The sequence below is a fragment of the Rousettus aegyptiacus genome, unplaced genomic scaffold, assembly GCF_014176215.1.
Source record: "Rousettus aegyptiacus isolate mRouAeg1 unplaced genomic scaffold, mRouAeg1.p scaffold_m13_p_6, whole genome shotgun sequence".
NCBI classification, from domain to species: domain Eukaryota; kingdom Metazoa; phylum Chordata; class Mammalia; order Chiroptera; family Pteropodidae; genus Rousettus; species Rousettus aegyptiacus.
In genome coordinates, this window is record NW_023416309.1 from 36,173,923 (window position 1) to 36,189,677 (window position 15,755).

Below are 15,755 nucleotides of genomic sequence, written 5' to 3' on the forward strand. Positions count from 1 at the left end.
GATTGGTGGTTGCCTAGGTGATGGAAGTGAGGGAGAAAGGGGAGTGACTGCTACTAGGCATGGGTTTTTGTTTTTGTTTTTGAGGGGGTGATGAAATGTTCTAAAATTGTGGTGACAGCTGTACAAACTCCATGAATATACTAAAAACTACTGAATTGTATACTTAGTGAATTTTATGGTATGTGAATTATACGTCAATAAAGTTATCATTTAAAAATTAATTCAAAACTAGCATGAACAATTAACAACTATATGTGTGAAAAGTTTGTTATTTCTATGTCAAATATTTGCTGGAAACTTGCATTCAGATATTTTTACAAAGAAAAGCATAACATTAAATAAACATGGATCACATTAGTCCCAATTCTTCTTATAAGATAGATAATAAAATAAAATAAAATACATACTCCCTTTAAAGGAACTTTAAAAGCAATGAATCGGGTTCCAGGTAGGGGATGTCCAATTGGTGTCACAGTCCTCCACCTGCAATGAAAATAAACAACTACAATTATAACAAAAATATTTTAATGACTCAAGATGGTAAAAAAAGAAACTATTTTTTAATAAATAGAACCTAATTTGTTGGTTGGTTGTTTTCTTGATTGAAATTTTAATCACTTCCTTCCTCAAAAAAAAAAAAATTTAAGGTTTTACATATGTGCAGCATTTCTATAGTAAATAAGGTAGAATCCATTTCCTGGACAAATTTTCAATATGCCAAATAATATTCTGTTATTTTCTTCTGCAACTGTAAGAGAAGGAAAATAGTTTACAAATTTTAGATTAATGACACTATTTATATATTAAATAGTGGTAAATAGATATTAAATGTGGGAATAAGAGTAAAACATGAACACTTAATGTGTTTTAATAAATGGTTAGAAAACAAAATTATTTTTTCAATGTAATTATTTTGGAGATGTCTTGTTTTAATTTCTGAGTAATCCTGAATTAAAACTACAGTTCATTAACTTTAAACATTTTTGTTTACTATGATGACTTTTTATGAATAACAAGGTCAAGACATCTGGATTTAAAAATAATTCTTTGTTATATAATTATTTCCTAAATTATGCTTGATAAGTTCCAATTATAATGCATAAATATTTCTTAAAATAAGCATTTTTAATTCCCTGTCTACTTCTCTAGCTTCATTTTTGTACTATCTTTTCCTTTTCCAGGCTCCGGATTCATTCTGTTTCTTTTACTCGGTCCTTCTAATGATCTCTGTTATTCCCACCAACCCCATTTAATGCCTTCAGATTTCAGCTCAAATATCAGTTCTCAGGAAAGCCTGTGACATCTGTCTACTTACTCCTGCTAGCCATACCTTTCACCTTCCTTCAGGGCACTTAAGAGTCTGTAATTATACATATAATTATGTGATTTTTTTGACAAATGATAGCTTGTCTATCATAAACTCTGTAAGAGTGAATATGCTTGTCTTCCTTACTCACCATGCAGTGCCTACCACACCACAGGTGCTCTATATTAAATAAATGTTAAATAAATTTGGCTTTATAAAATAACTAATGTACCAAAGTGCTTACTTCAATCAATATGGAAAAAATTCACTTTTATTATATATACATATATACTATATATTATTTATAGGTTAAAAAATTTCATCATAATCATAAAAACAAAGATTTAAGACTCTCGGGGTCAAATGTCACCTAGATACTGTCATTAAGCAAGATCACCGATTCACTGTCTTGTGTCCTCTAAACTCTTATGAAACTTAGCTCTGTATCATTCTTTAGCAATTTAACATAATACTGTATTGTACCTTCAGTTAAATTTTACTACATTATTCCTCTACTTAAAGTCATTCAATGGTTTTCTTTTGCTTATGGAAGATACACAAGGCTTCTCTAATGTGGCTTTTCTCACTCACCTGAGATCATATTACCATACTGAGCCATTTGTCTCACTCTAAACATGTCATGTTTTCTCTTGCTTCTGGCCCTCTTACATACCCCCTTTCCTTAGAATAAAATTTTCCCAGTCTCCCCTAGCCCACCTCTTCGTGAAGCTAACTTCATTGATCTGTGGCACCTTCCCTCATGAACTACCCACCATCCCTTCTGAACCATCACAATATTCAAGTTTAAGAAATTTCTATTTTAAATAGAGATTATCCAGTTTAAAGAACTTACAGCAAAAAGAATGAAGAAAAATGAACAGAGCCTCAGAAACCTTTGGGACACTGTTAAGTGCATTAATATATACGTAATGGGACTCCCAGAATGAAAAGAGAGGACTAACAGGCCAGAAAAAAATTTAAGAATTAATGGCAGAAAACTTATCAAATTTAATGAAAACCTTAAACACCTGAGAAGCTTAACAAACTACAAACAGGATAAACTCATGAAGATATATATCTAGACACATCATTATCAAACTGTTCAAAGACAAAGATAAAGGAAAAAGCTTGAAAGCAGCAAGAGAAAATGACATATCACATAAAAAAGAATCTCAAGAAGATTAGCAGCTAACTTCTCATGAGGAACAATGAAGGTCACAAGGTGGTGGGATGATATGCTAAAAGGAAAAATACTGTCAACCAAGAATTCTATTTCCAGCAAAACTATCCTTCAAAAGGGTGATTAAGTCCTTTGCTTTGTAAGAACAGAAATTTGATTCTGATAATTTATCTAGAATTGAAAAAAGTTATTTCTCAAGTTTTAAAATATATTTCAAATGCTACCAAAAATCCAATAACAGAGCAATAATGTTGGAATAGGTTTCTTTCTCTTTAGAAATTAGAAAATGATTTCTATCAAAAGTCATTCTAAATAAAAGAGCTCCTTTTTACTTTTAAAGAACTCACTAACTCTTACATTTTTTGCCTGTGACATTTTTATAAGGTCATTTCTTTGATGGAATTCTTTACTTGTGGAATAAGATGCCCTTGAATACTTGACATTTATCCTTTCCTCAGTAGCACATCTAATATCACTATTATAAATGACATTCAATTATGACTGTAATTCTATAAACATATATATCTCTGGGTTTGACATCCAGGAGGGAGATGATCCTTATCATTAATACAAGGAAACCATTTTCTTAGGACACTGTGCTTGATTCTATTTTTAAGAACTTCCTGACACCACAACCTTATTATAGACTCTCATAAAAATAAAATTTGGTTCTAATTTGTATTCATAAAGGACATATTTAAATAAATTTTTACCTACCTTGCTAGATCCTCATTGCATTCTTAAACAAGCACATATTTGTTCCCATTCAACAGAAAAGGAAACTAAAGCTAATCAGTATTAAAATTTTTTTTACCCAAAATTATATACCTAAGTAATTGGAGAGATAAGACTAAAAGAGAATCCAAGTACTTCCATTTTAATAATTTCTAACCTTCTAAACTTCGACATAAAAATAATTTAACTATTCTTTACTACAGGGGCAGCTACACTTTTTAAAAAAAGGATAAGCACCACTACAATTTTTTTCCTCAACTACTTTACCCAAACAACTCATAATTTAGTATATAAATAGATCAATTTCCATCCAAATATTGGGTCACTGACAGCAAGGGATGTTTTCTAAGGCAGAAGATTATTAGGAAAATTGAAATCGGCCTTAAAGTATTTACCTGCTGAGTTTTAAATCCCTCTTGAAATCCTGTACATTTTTAGCCTGCATTACCTCCTTGGCTAGAATGTTCCCTAAGTTTTCTACTCACTGGATAAAAGAGCAGTAGGTGGAGAGAGAGAAGGCTAATTCACAGAACAGGAACAGCAGCTGCAACAAGAGCTGGCACACTAGGGAGGGACAGAGAGTGAGATTCAGTGATTAGAGAGCACAGGAAAGTGGTGTGAGGTCAAAAGAAAAGGCATTTAGTTCTCCCTTTTCTTAGATCCTTAATCTCATTGTTAACCTTAGTTATTTAAACGACTTGATATTCATCTCTTCTTTTTTGTTCTTATCTCTTTGTGCTGATCTTATCACTTTAACCTGGATAACTGCATTGGTACCTTGTAGATTATCCCCCATTTATCCCATCCTATACCTCTCACTCTTATGAAAACTTTCTATAAATATTATCATTACACAATAAATTTCAAATCTGTTGAGACTCTTTCAAGGCCTTATTTAATACAGCCATATCCCATATATTGACTCTCACTTTTTACCAGAGATCTCACATGGAAAATGTCTCTCAATCCAGAAAGTCTATTCGGGGTCCCACAAATACATCAAGTTCACTTATCCTTCTGTGTTTTGTGACTTTCCATAGGCTCTTTGATCATCTCAACTGTGCAGTAGTGACATATAGGGCTGAATATTTCTTCATCACAGAGGGTTGTCTTGTGTATTGTGGGATGTTTAGCAGTACCTTTGGTCTCTATCCACTAAATACCAGTAGCATGCCCCACCCCAAGTTGTGACAACCACATATGTCTCCCGACATTCTCAAATGTCTCCTGGGGGACAGAATCACCCCTGGCTGAGAACCACTGATCTAAATCCAAGTCTCGCTTCAAGCCCTAACTCATGTCCTATAAGAAGCCTCAAATTGACATAGCCCATAGCTATCTTTCCCTTTTCTAAACCTTTATGAAATACTTATTTGTTGAAAGGCTAATTTTTTTCAATGTTTCTTGGCTACAGGTTCCATCAAAACTACATTTCATATATATTATATTTACAACTGAAATCCTTTAGACCTGGAAAGATATCATATACTAATAATTCCAAATGACAGAACATACTCAAAAATCTTCAGAATACAACTACATGAAAAGTTGTATTTTTACAGCTCCTGAGAAAGCTGAAAATCAACTCATCAGTTAATGTGGCAATTCATATAACTATTTAAGTGAATGATCAGACAGAAGCATCAAATCTTAACTGCATTTTTTAATTTATTCAAAGCCATATCAAACATAGGATTTTGTTCTACTTCCTATACACTCTATAATCCAATTATCAAAGGTTTTGGTTAATACTTAAGTAACTTAACATTTTACATTAAACTGAAATACCAGACATTTAAGTTTAGTTTACATTTAATTATTTCATAAAAAATTTTAAGCCACTTATAATCCAAATAAATATAAGTAGAAAATCAAGAACATGTAAACATCAAAAACTACAGATCATAAAGGTCAGTTAAGATGTTCATCTTTCAGCTTCTAAGAAGCAAAAGCAAAAAAGAGAAATTATTTATACATTTTATAATATTTATAAAATACCAAAAAGAATCAGGCAATATAAAAAAAAAAACATTTTCTATTACTAAATCCTAAAAAAAAATTATTCATATGACTGGGCATGGTGACATTTAACATGATTGAGCATGACTCAGTGAAAATAATTCTTCAATGAACTGATATAGTTCAAGTATATAAGTTTTGAGTGGTTCCACTTGCTTGAAATTATCTTCTGAAATAATGCTTCCTTTGGTCAAGCTTTTGAGAAAAAGTGAAGAAAGGAAAATTCTGGATCCTACTCTCTCACAAGAATCTGATGTGCTAGTGTTTCGTATTGCTTGTTGACAATGGATTCATACAAATTAGGGTCTTTACAGATGTAGAGAACCAAACCCACAGCATCCAGCACATGGTAGGTGGTCAACGTTTTTTCTTAAATCCAGACAGACAAGATTGGTACCTTGCTGAACAAGTTAAGAAGCTAGAACTCTTGTCTAGATAGAGGACAAATCCACTTTTGCAATGTAAATCCTTAAATATGTACTTGACTGCATTCTATCCTAAGAAATCTAAACTTCAGTTAGTTTCTGTCTTTATTGCTATAAAATTTTGGGTCAGTTTGCTTTTATTTTTTAAGTAACAAAGATGAAATCACAAAAAAGTCAAAGCTATTGACTTTGGCAGTATACTAAGACAGAGTTCCTTTCTCATTTTAGAAGAAATATTTTGTCCTGTGTGTGTGCCTATGTGGGTGCATACTTGTTTCACAGGGGAAGACTGGAGGAAGCAGAAACTAGTTTCTTCAGTTAATATAGTGAAACTGCAATTAAAATGGATTTCCTGGATTCCTTTATGGAGACAAACTCGGAAACTCTGTGATAAAGGTCAGGAATCTGATGCTGGTGATCCAAGTACTGAAAAACACTGAAAAAACAATGTCCGTGGACAAGTAGTACATGGTCAGGTAGAAAAGTCCCTTCTAGACAGGGAAGAACAGAAACAAAGTATGAAGGCATCAATGTGTATGATGTGCTTGAGGAATGGGTACTCAAATCTCTTAACCTTACCAGTCCTCAGTTTCTGCATGTGATAAATGAAGAGGTAGACCACATTGCCTCTGAGGGCTTTCCCAAAGTTAATATTTGATCATCACCCAAAGAATCTAGGAATTGTGGTTCACTGTTACTTGAAGATAACTCTACTAATTACTACTCATTTATTCATTCGAACTTATTCATTACTAATGAATAAAAAGATTCAGTATCAGCCTTCCAACAGGAAGAAGAGAGATGATGGACAGAGACAAGTAATTACCACACAGTGCCATAAGAGAGGATATTAGGGATGGCATCATAAAAAAACGCTTGCGCAGGAACTTTAAGAGGGAAAAAGGGCAGCATTCCAGCAAGGAGTGACACATGCAAAAGCATGGAAGCATGATGCCACATGCTGTGTCCAGGATACAGCGAGCAGTTTGAAATGGTTTATATAATATGCATGCTGGAGAGTGGTAGAAAACGAAGCTTAGGAAGAAAGGAGATAATTCTTTTATATCACGCAAAGAGCTCAGATTTTATCATACGGAGGGACTGAACGCAGGGGTCAGGCCTGTATTTTAGGAAGACAGTTCCGGTGGTAGTATAAAGAATGAATCACAAGGGGACAACTAGGAGACAAAAAAAAAACCAATTAAGAGCTTACTGTCAAGAGATGATGGCTGCTAAAGCAGAGCAATGAGGACAAAGATAGATGGGAAAGAGCAGCTGTGTAGGAGAGAACATCAAATAACCTGCTGACTGGGTGTGGGACATTTGAAAAATGGAATTTCAGAATTGTTCTGAGTTTTAACTTGGGTGACTGAATAGATACTGGCAATGTTTTATTTAAAAAAAGGAAATACAGAGAATAGGTTTTCTGAGGCAAGGTTGGTTTTGAACTCTACACATTCTAGGTGCTTTGGACACTGGGGTAAGTAATCACAGGCAGTCTGGAGCTTGGGTAAGAACCCTGGGCTAAGGATAGATTTTGGAATCATTATCCTAAGACACTAATTGAAGCTATGAGACTACTCAAGAAAACAATACAAAATGAGGAAAAAAAATAAAAACAAGGATAAAACCTTAGAGAGCATCAATTAAGGAGCAGCCAGAGGAAGAATTTGTTTTTTGTTGTTTTGTTTTTTGCTTTTAAGACAAACGTGAACATGTTTATATGCCAAAGAGAAGAAAATGACTAAAAACAATCAGAGAAAAAAGGGATTAGAGTAAGATGCCAGAGAAACTGATATAGAAAATCAAAAATGTTCAGAGGTGAGAAAACAGCAGTAGAAACTGATGTTAGAGAAACCAAAAGAAAAACAGTTCAAGACTGGGAAATGGCCTTGAGGGCCAAGTTCATTTAAGAAGTCTAAGAAAATATACTATGTTTGGCAATTAGAACGTCTTAGGTGACAGAAGCCAGAACACAGTTGGTGGAAGAGTAAATAGATACACAGGAGGGAGATTACTCTTTCAACAAGTTTAAAGGAAAGGAAAGAGAGAGCAGAAATTAGAAAATAATCCTAGTAGAGGGGTTTTCATTTTATTTTTGTTGGAAAGGGGAGATGAAGCTAGGAGGTTGGGAAAGGGTCTACTGAAGATAAATGAAAAGGGTAATGATGAAACAAGGCCCAGGGGAGACGGGATGGATGAGATCTAGGACACAAATAGGATCAGCTGGGGATAGGAAAAAGCATACCTCTTCACCTGAGACAGAAGAGAATGATCTCTGCTGATGAAGCTGGCATGGCAGTCAGTGCAGCAATTCATGTCTGAGAGTCTATTTCCTCTGAAAAAGCAAAGCCAGCTGCTGAAAATACAAGGTCGAAAGTGGGATAGAAGGTTTAAGGAGTGATAAAAGTTAGAACAGTGGCTGTTCATGGGAAAGAATGACTGAGCTACATTATGGACCATAACATATTGTCATAACAATAATTTGGCTGTGATTTCCACTACCAGAATTTAGGGGTATATATATATATATAGATATAGATATATAGATAAATGTGTGTGTGTGTGCGCGCGTGCGCATGTGTGTTAGATGTTAGTATCTATATCTACATCTATATCTATATCTATATATACATGTTAGTTGGAAAAGTACGTGGCTAAACTGAACTAGAGTAAAGAGTATATTGGACAAAAGTGGGAGAAAGACAAGGGAAGAAACTTTTAGATACTGGTGTGAGTAAATGAACCAAGTAGTGTGGCTAAACAAGGAAGAAAGTTAATCTAAGTAGAGGCTACTGCTGATGAAATGGTAATCAAGGGACAGGGTCTTCATGAGGTCAGGGATTAATTATAGAAAAATACAGAAAAGGGAGAAATGAAAGAACAGAAAGATGAGAGGAAAATGATAGAATTCGGGATATTTAATTTGGAACAGTCCTAGGTATTATGGTTCAGCAGACAGTCAGTCATGGCAATAAGTTATGAGAATCTGGAGTCTAGACCTGTGATGCGCATGACTGCTTTAGTTTCACCATGATCTTGTAGGAATTGAGTAAAAAAGACTGAGTTTGGTACTAAATTCCTTAATGAACGTGAAGGAGTGACCAGGAAGCTGATAAACGCCAGTGAAGAGGAGAGGTAAAAGGTATAATTAGAGGAGAATTTCTGTTGTGTTTTACAAGGGTGGGATGGAATGGCCACGCAATGGCAATAAGGAGATGAGGAATACTGATGCCACCTGCGGTATGTGGGGCACTGCTTTCACTGTGGTGAGCTGCTAGGACAGCAGTGTACTCAGGGAGAACCAGGTTCCATGTATCACGAGGAATGTTTTGTGAGAAGATGAGGGTATAGAATTTTATTTATGTCATATATGGGGAGTCCAGAGAAAAAGTTAATGTATCCAGAGAAGGCTGATAATGAGAAAATCAACAGATGAAGAACGTGTGGGGACGAGGGTATGTGAAATTATCTGGGTAATTATCAAGTACGATAGAAACCAGAGGCAGGGTGGGATTTACGGATCTCCAGATCTTAAATGAAGCTCTCATAATACTGTTCCAGTGCCAACGTGTCAGAGATATTGGAACTTTATTTGGCTATTGAGGGCAAACATAAGTATTAGTTTTGGTAACTATACTATTAAAAAATAAAAACGGTTCTAAGAAACTCAGATAATTAATGAATCTCAAAATAAAAAGATAAATGATGTTTATACTCCTCTGTCATTAATATGTACATTTGGAAAATAAAATTAAAGATTAAAAACTCATGAGTGACTCATACAAGCTGACTATAAATTTCAAAAAGAACTAAAGGGTACCCCTTGAAGCATGAAGGAGTTTGGAACACAAGGCAATATTTTATTTTAATCTCTAGATAGTATATTTATAGAAAATTGCTTGAAAATATAAACAGTTCTGAATATTTACATTAAAAAGTGAGGCCCAAGCTCAAATTCACCCAATGTTTGGCAAGAATCACATATGATAGTACTCAGTGCCCAATTTCAGGATTCAGGAACTTTTCCCTCCACCCCCATGCATGGCTACAGCTGCCCTTCCTGTGGCAGATCCTCTGGTTTTGTGACAGAAAAAGCTCTGAAAAATAGGCAAATGGGTAGAGTAGGAGAAGAACACAGCAGTATGGGATTAAAGATCCCAACTGTTTTGGATATGAATATAGAGGAATGAAGGCTAAAAATCTTCAGTGTGGTTATTTTGTCACAACATATATAATACCCACTAAGACTCATATATAACAATGAACAGAATTTTACTTGGAAAAGAGAATGGACCCAAAGTATAACCATCAGGAACTGCTCTTATAAGAAAATTTCTTAAAAAACAAAAATACAGAGAATTTAGTAAGAGTCTTCCAACTGGATCACATAGACTGAGAACATATCTGAAATACATTTCTAAAATCTTTAGAAATCCCTGGGAAAATGCATTTTTATTTCAAATAAATAAATTAAAGCAGACACCTGACTCCAAATTCAGTGACAATAATAATTCAAATCTAATATAGTAAAGCTAAGTTTGTTAAGCATCAGGGTTTAGCAAAGGTCATTTCTCACCCTCTCATATCTTTCCTCTTTTACAAACATCATCCCCACCTCTCCCCTCTTTCTTCCCCCCAAAAAAACTCATTTCAAATTATTCTATAGTTTAAAAGGGCAATTGTACATTTAAAAAATTCTTTTCTAAATCTATCCCAATCAGAATGTCTTATCTGTGGCCATATATATTTCTTCTCTTAAAAAACAAAACAAAACAAAAAATCTTTGGGAAGAGATGTCACTGGGAGTAAAATATATACCTCCAGATAAAAAGTTTTGTTTAATGATTTAACAGTTTACAAAGCACTTTCATATTTCATTGTCAAATTTCACCATAATCCCAGATGGGAGGTAGGACAGGGAATACTGTGATCATCCAGGTTATTCAGATGACAAAACTACAGCTCACCCAAGTTAAGGGACTCTAGGGTTATTTTAGGTGTTCATGTCAGTTCTGAGACTGACATCATGGAAGGTAACCATGCTTCTTGACAAAACTGTCCTTCACAGCACTGTTTGGTTGGACTCAATGACACTTTCTTTTGGAAACAATATCATAAATTAAGGTCCTTCCTCCCACTTACCTATTACAGCTAAAATTACAAATTCAAATGCCAGGCAGGTTGACATAACTAAATAAAATATGCCACAAATAAAAAAAGGATAAAATGATAAAAGGCAACTGACACTAAGCCTCAGTGCTGGAGAGGCTAGAGAGAGGTGGTAAAGTGGAGGACTGGAGAGGTTTTCTCTTCCTAGAGAAGAGAGCTGCAAATCACAAGTGACTACTGCCTTGTATGATTGCCATGTACGGATAGTTTTTCTAAATCTGATTTTTCAAGAAATCTAGATTTTTTGTGAAATTTCCTGACCTTTAAATGACAGCAACTTAAAAAAGGACTGAATAAAAACATTTTGGCAAGAGCTTTGGCCCACTAGTTTGAGATATGTGTTGGACTGATACTATTTCCCTCCACTTTCCCCAAAACATAAAGTGCTCTTTAAACTTAAAAATATTTAGGGTTGATTTTTTTATCCCTCTAAACTACAAACTACCAAGTATTAGATCTCAAATTCTATACAACCTCCACTTGACCTGTTCATCGTTTGCGGCGCTATACTTCATAACTCTTAGGTGTACTTATAATAATACATCTTAGTAAACATACGCTAAATGTATTTTTTAAAAATCCTTCCCACTATGATAATAATTGCAAGAATTAGGTGAACTTAAGGAACACCACAGATTAGATATTTGCGCATGCACACATATTCTATTTAGCCCATAACACTGTTATTTAAGGAAAGTATTTCTGGACTTTTCATTTTTTCTCCACTATCATACCAGAAGAGCCTGAGAAAATCCAGATGGGGGAAACCCAGCAAGAATTAAATTGAGAATGATAATCTGGCCAAATGATTTCAGGCTTGGACCCATTTAGTGCTATGTAGTTATTTCGGATTATAAAGTGAGTAGAACTTCTGAGTTCTATTTCTACTAAAGCCATAATGTACCAATTTAACCTGCAACATTTTTTTCTGCAGTTTTTTCACTTCCGCATCTCCCCTTTCCCAAATGTACAAGGCTACTAGAAATTTTAAACACTTTGTAAGTTTCTCTAGCATCGAAGCGCAAAGCACAATGCCTGAACATAGAAAACAGCTAACATTTGCCCAGTGTTTGAATGAATGAATGAAAGCATCCACAACACTGCTGCGCTGCTGTCCACATTAGCAAGCTTACTAACTTCATCCCCGCCAATTTCCCAGGACAAGTTTCAAACCACAGAGCATTTTATTTAACTCGGGGTGAGTCACTGGGGAAATAAAATAAACAAACGTAAGCGGTTTCGTTTATTAAGCAAAGATGAGTGAGCATACCCTATTTTAAGACTTTGAAAGTATTAAATTGATTACACTAATAGCAAGCTCCGAAAGAAAAAGACCCCCTTGCATATTTACGGCGTTCTTTGGGATGCCACACGCAAAGCACCTGAAATTAAAGAACCCCTCTTTTCCCGGCAAGGCAAAGGCGGCAGGAGCTAGGAGGCTGGTCGCGTGGGTGCTCTGAGCGCCGCCACCCGCGCCGCCGGCTCCTCTGCGCTCGGGCCAGCCACGCACGCCCGCCCGCCGAAGGCTACAGAACGCACCTCGACGGGGCGGGTGACCGCTATTCCACAGCGGGCTAAGGAGCATCCTCCCTCAGGAATACCCGCTTATCTGGCAGCTCCGACCGTCCCCGAGTACCCGAGCCGGCCAGGGAGCTCACCGCCGATACTCACCCGTTGGGGATACTATTCTTCTTCACCATGACGCGAGAGGTAGGACGCGGCTCGGAACGACCCAGGCCACACCGCTCCGCTCTCAGGCCTCTTCCAGAACAAACCCCGGGCAGCTCAGCTGTGGCCACTGGCACACACCGAGGTAGCGGGTGATCAAAGCCAAGGGCTCCCGCCAGGTACGTTAGACAGACGAGGATGGGAGTGACGGACTCCGGCGCTTCAACTAGAGCCACAATCCCAAACAGCGGGTGAGCAGAGAGCGCATAAATTCCCGAAGACGCACGCTCCGCGCACGCTCGGACTCTGCTGGTCGAGGGGCCCGCACCGCGCATGCTCCTGGACCGCCTTGACGTCAAGCCTCGAGGAGCGAGCGCGCGTCGCGAGGCGGGTGTGGGGGGCTAGCGTCAGGCGCGGTGTGGGTCCGTTGGAGATCTCTCCTAGTCCGTGGCAAATGGAGCATCTCGCCTTCGCCGCCCATACATAAGCAAAGTGCACTGTCCATCCAGGTGAATGTCGTATTGCCTGTTAAAGACCGCTGACCTTTCCCTTCTCTGTCAAACTCCAGTTTTTTGTCTGGTTGGATGAAAACAGTGGGGGGCCCAGGTAACCTGGGCCAGTCTCGCACGGGCCGCTGGGACTTGTAGTCTCCAGAGCCTAGTGGACCCGTTGGTCATCTCCTTTGGGAATTAATAGGGCTGGGAAGCGCTCCATTTTACAGCTTTGGGGAGCAGTGCTCGATTCGCATCAAACCCGGGACCATATTATTTGAGTGACCACTGTGTGCTGAGCACCTTACTAGGATTTGTAGAGGTTAGTTGAGTGCTCCAGCTTTCGTCTTCATTTTAGAGTGAGGAGAAAGATGAACTTGCAAGATGCTATGTAATGAACAAAATTACACATTCGAAGTACTATTGGAGGTCATAGAAGAGCCAGAGTGTCGGAGGGGAAAAAAAAACTTCATGGAAAATAAGCAATTTGAATCAGGCTTTGAAAAGTGTAATGCCGTAGATTAGGGGGGAGTTGGAAAAATCAAAGGATGGAGGTGACAGGGAGTATAAAGAGTTTGATCTAGCTGTAGTCGAAGATTTATGTTGGAGAGTGATGAGCAGGACTTGCTTTCAGAAAGGACTTTTATTTTGAGTTTCTAGTAGAGACTATAAGTACAGGAGATCTTCAGGTTTAAATAAAAGACATAGGATTTACTTGTGTCCAGTTTCTGTACCTCAAGACTGGTGTTGCTCTATAAATTAATACATTTTTATAAATCCTGTAATTATGAATAGCAAAATTACATTTCGTTGTATGTGTTAGATGTAAACTTTTAAAAGATACTAGAGTGTCCGTAACCGGTTTGGGTATTTATTTAATTTTTATGTACCAGAAATCTCAAGGGAAGTTGACCCAAATCTTTCTCGACCTACAGGAATAGGTTATGATGGTTTGGGGCTTTAGTACTAAGATGGTGGATGTTTACTTTTAATGCCTTTAGTTTTTAATTTAGTTTAAATTGACATATATAAATTCATAGATCAGAAAATCTTTTGTCAGGCCATTTGTTCCTAGTTTTTATTTTAGAAAATAAGATCACAGTTAAAGATAATTTTTAAACTTGTCAGGTAATGGAACACCTAAAAGTCATGATGCTTTTTTGTAAAACACTAAAATAATGCTATGTCACACTTAACTAATTGTAGAATTTTTTATACATTTTCCATATTCTAGTACCAGTAAAAGGTAACTGATGCTATACATTTAATAAATTTTGATTTTGACAAAGTGCTATCCATTGCCTTAATTTCATCATATCTTTGCACAAGATTCATTTTTTCGGCATAGCATCTCAATTCAAATAAGAGAAGTCTGGAAGAGTATGATTTGAGAAACAGGGCTCTAAGGGAGTTTAGAAAGGATTCATCATACTATGTAACAATTGAACTAAAATAAAGATAAAATTGGATTTTTGGACTGAATTCAGTTCTACTAAGGAAAGAAAGTGGATTAATACATTTGGAAAGATTTTTAACAGTGACTGAAGATGAACTAAAGGAAAAACAAATTTCTAGTTAGCTCACAACCAAAGAAATATTACTGTATACCAGAATAAGCATTTTGTGACCATTCTGTCTGTACATTAGAGATTTTTCTGTAATTTTATTATGCAAACACTCCTGAAGCCAAATGGCATGTGACTAAAGTAATCAAGGTGATTGAATATAAAATTTACAACAAAATAAAGTAGACTTTAGGAATTTTCATTTGAGAAATCACAATAGTCATAAAGGAACCGCATAAAGGATTAATTTGCAGAGCCTAGAGATTTCTAAATGCTAAGCAAGAGGCAAACGCTTACACACATAAAATTGCCTCCTGTTTGCTACAGATCAGAAAAAGCTGAATGAACTACTTGACTTTAGTCCTTAGGCTTTCACTATGTATTTCCAGGTACTCTGGTATAAAGATAGGTAATCTTCAATTTTTTTGTCTTTTAGAAAGAGCTTTAACTGCACAAATTGTAAATTAGCAATGTCCTTGAAGAGAAGATCGGGTTTAACTATTGAATCCAGTTTTCTAACACAGAATGTTAAATTGTTGTAAGAAGGTAAAAATTTGAGCCATAATTTTTCCTTACTTCCACATGAGATTTTCAATAGAACAAATGCAGTTTTCATCTATATCTTTAGTTTTATCTAATATTTTGTCTATAATTTATTATCTTTTATTATTTATGGACTGATAAATGAACCATGTTAGAAACATCTTCAGGTGTGTAAAATAAACATTCAACTAATAATTTCTTTTACAATAGGGTTTTTATTTGATAATTTATTATAATCTATCTATAGGATGTGCCACTGCTAATGTTTTCTAAAGCTTAACAGATAAAATTTGCAACCGTAGGCATCAGAAAGCCAGGCATTAATTTTAAGGTTTTTTTAGAAGTTTTTACAGAATGGAAAGTAAATTCAAAATTCTCTTTCCCAGCATCCTATTCCTGTTGTGTGTAATCTTTTTTTGTTGGTAGGAAGAATCTTAAAGATGTTGGTTCTTTTAAAGAGGAATTAGATCAATCTCTTAAATGCCTTTTTTTTTTTTACTGATTAAACAAAGAATCTAGCTACCTTAGACATGATTCTCTTCTGTTTTCTGTTTTATTCAGTATTTTAATCACCATCCAGATTTCTCACCTGCATGTCTCTTAAGCATCCATAAGCAACAGAAGAAAACAACTTATTAATCCCTACCTTAG

The 15,755-nt window shown here is 35.9% G+C and overlaps 1 protein-coding gene and 1 non-coding gene across 3 annotated transcripts in view; one reads left to right on the plus strand and one right to left on the minus strand.

Annotated features, from left to right (window-relative positions):
* Window positions 1-12,855, minus strand: part of LOC107520384 — a 66,592-nt gene extending 53,737 nt beyond the window's left edge. For both annotated transcript variants that reach the window (XR_004951263.1, XR_004951262.1), the window contains exons 1-3: window positions 12,509-12,855; window positions 7,914-8,024; window positions 408-483 (exon numbers count right to left, since the gene is read on the minus strand). This is a non-coding gene — a transcript (uncharacterized LOC107520384). The remainder of the gene's footprint in view (window positions 1-407; window positions 484-7,913; window positions 8,025-12,508) is intronic.
* Window positions 12,856-12,859: 4 nt separating this feature from the next.
* CC2D2B (coiled-coil and C2 domain containing 2B) overlaps window positions 12,860-15,755 on the plus strand; it is an 81,372-nt gene continuing 78,476 nt past the window's right edge. The window contains exon 1 of the mRNA XM_036222181.1: window positions 12,860-13,014. The gene's annotated coding sequence lies outside the window, so the exon portion shown is untranslated. The remainder of the gene's footprint in view (window positions 13,015-15,755) is intronic.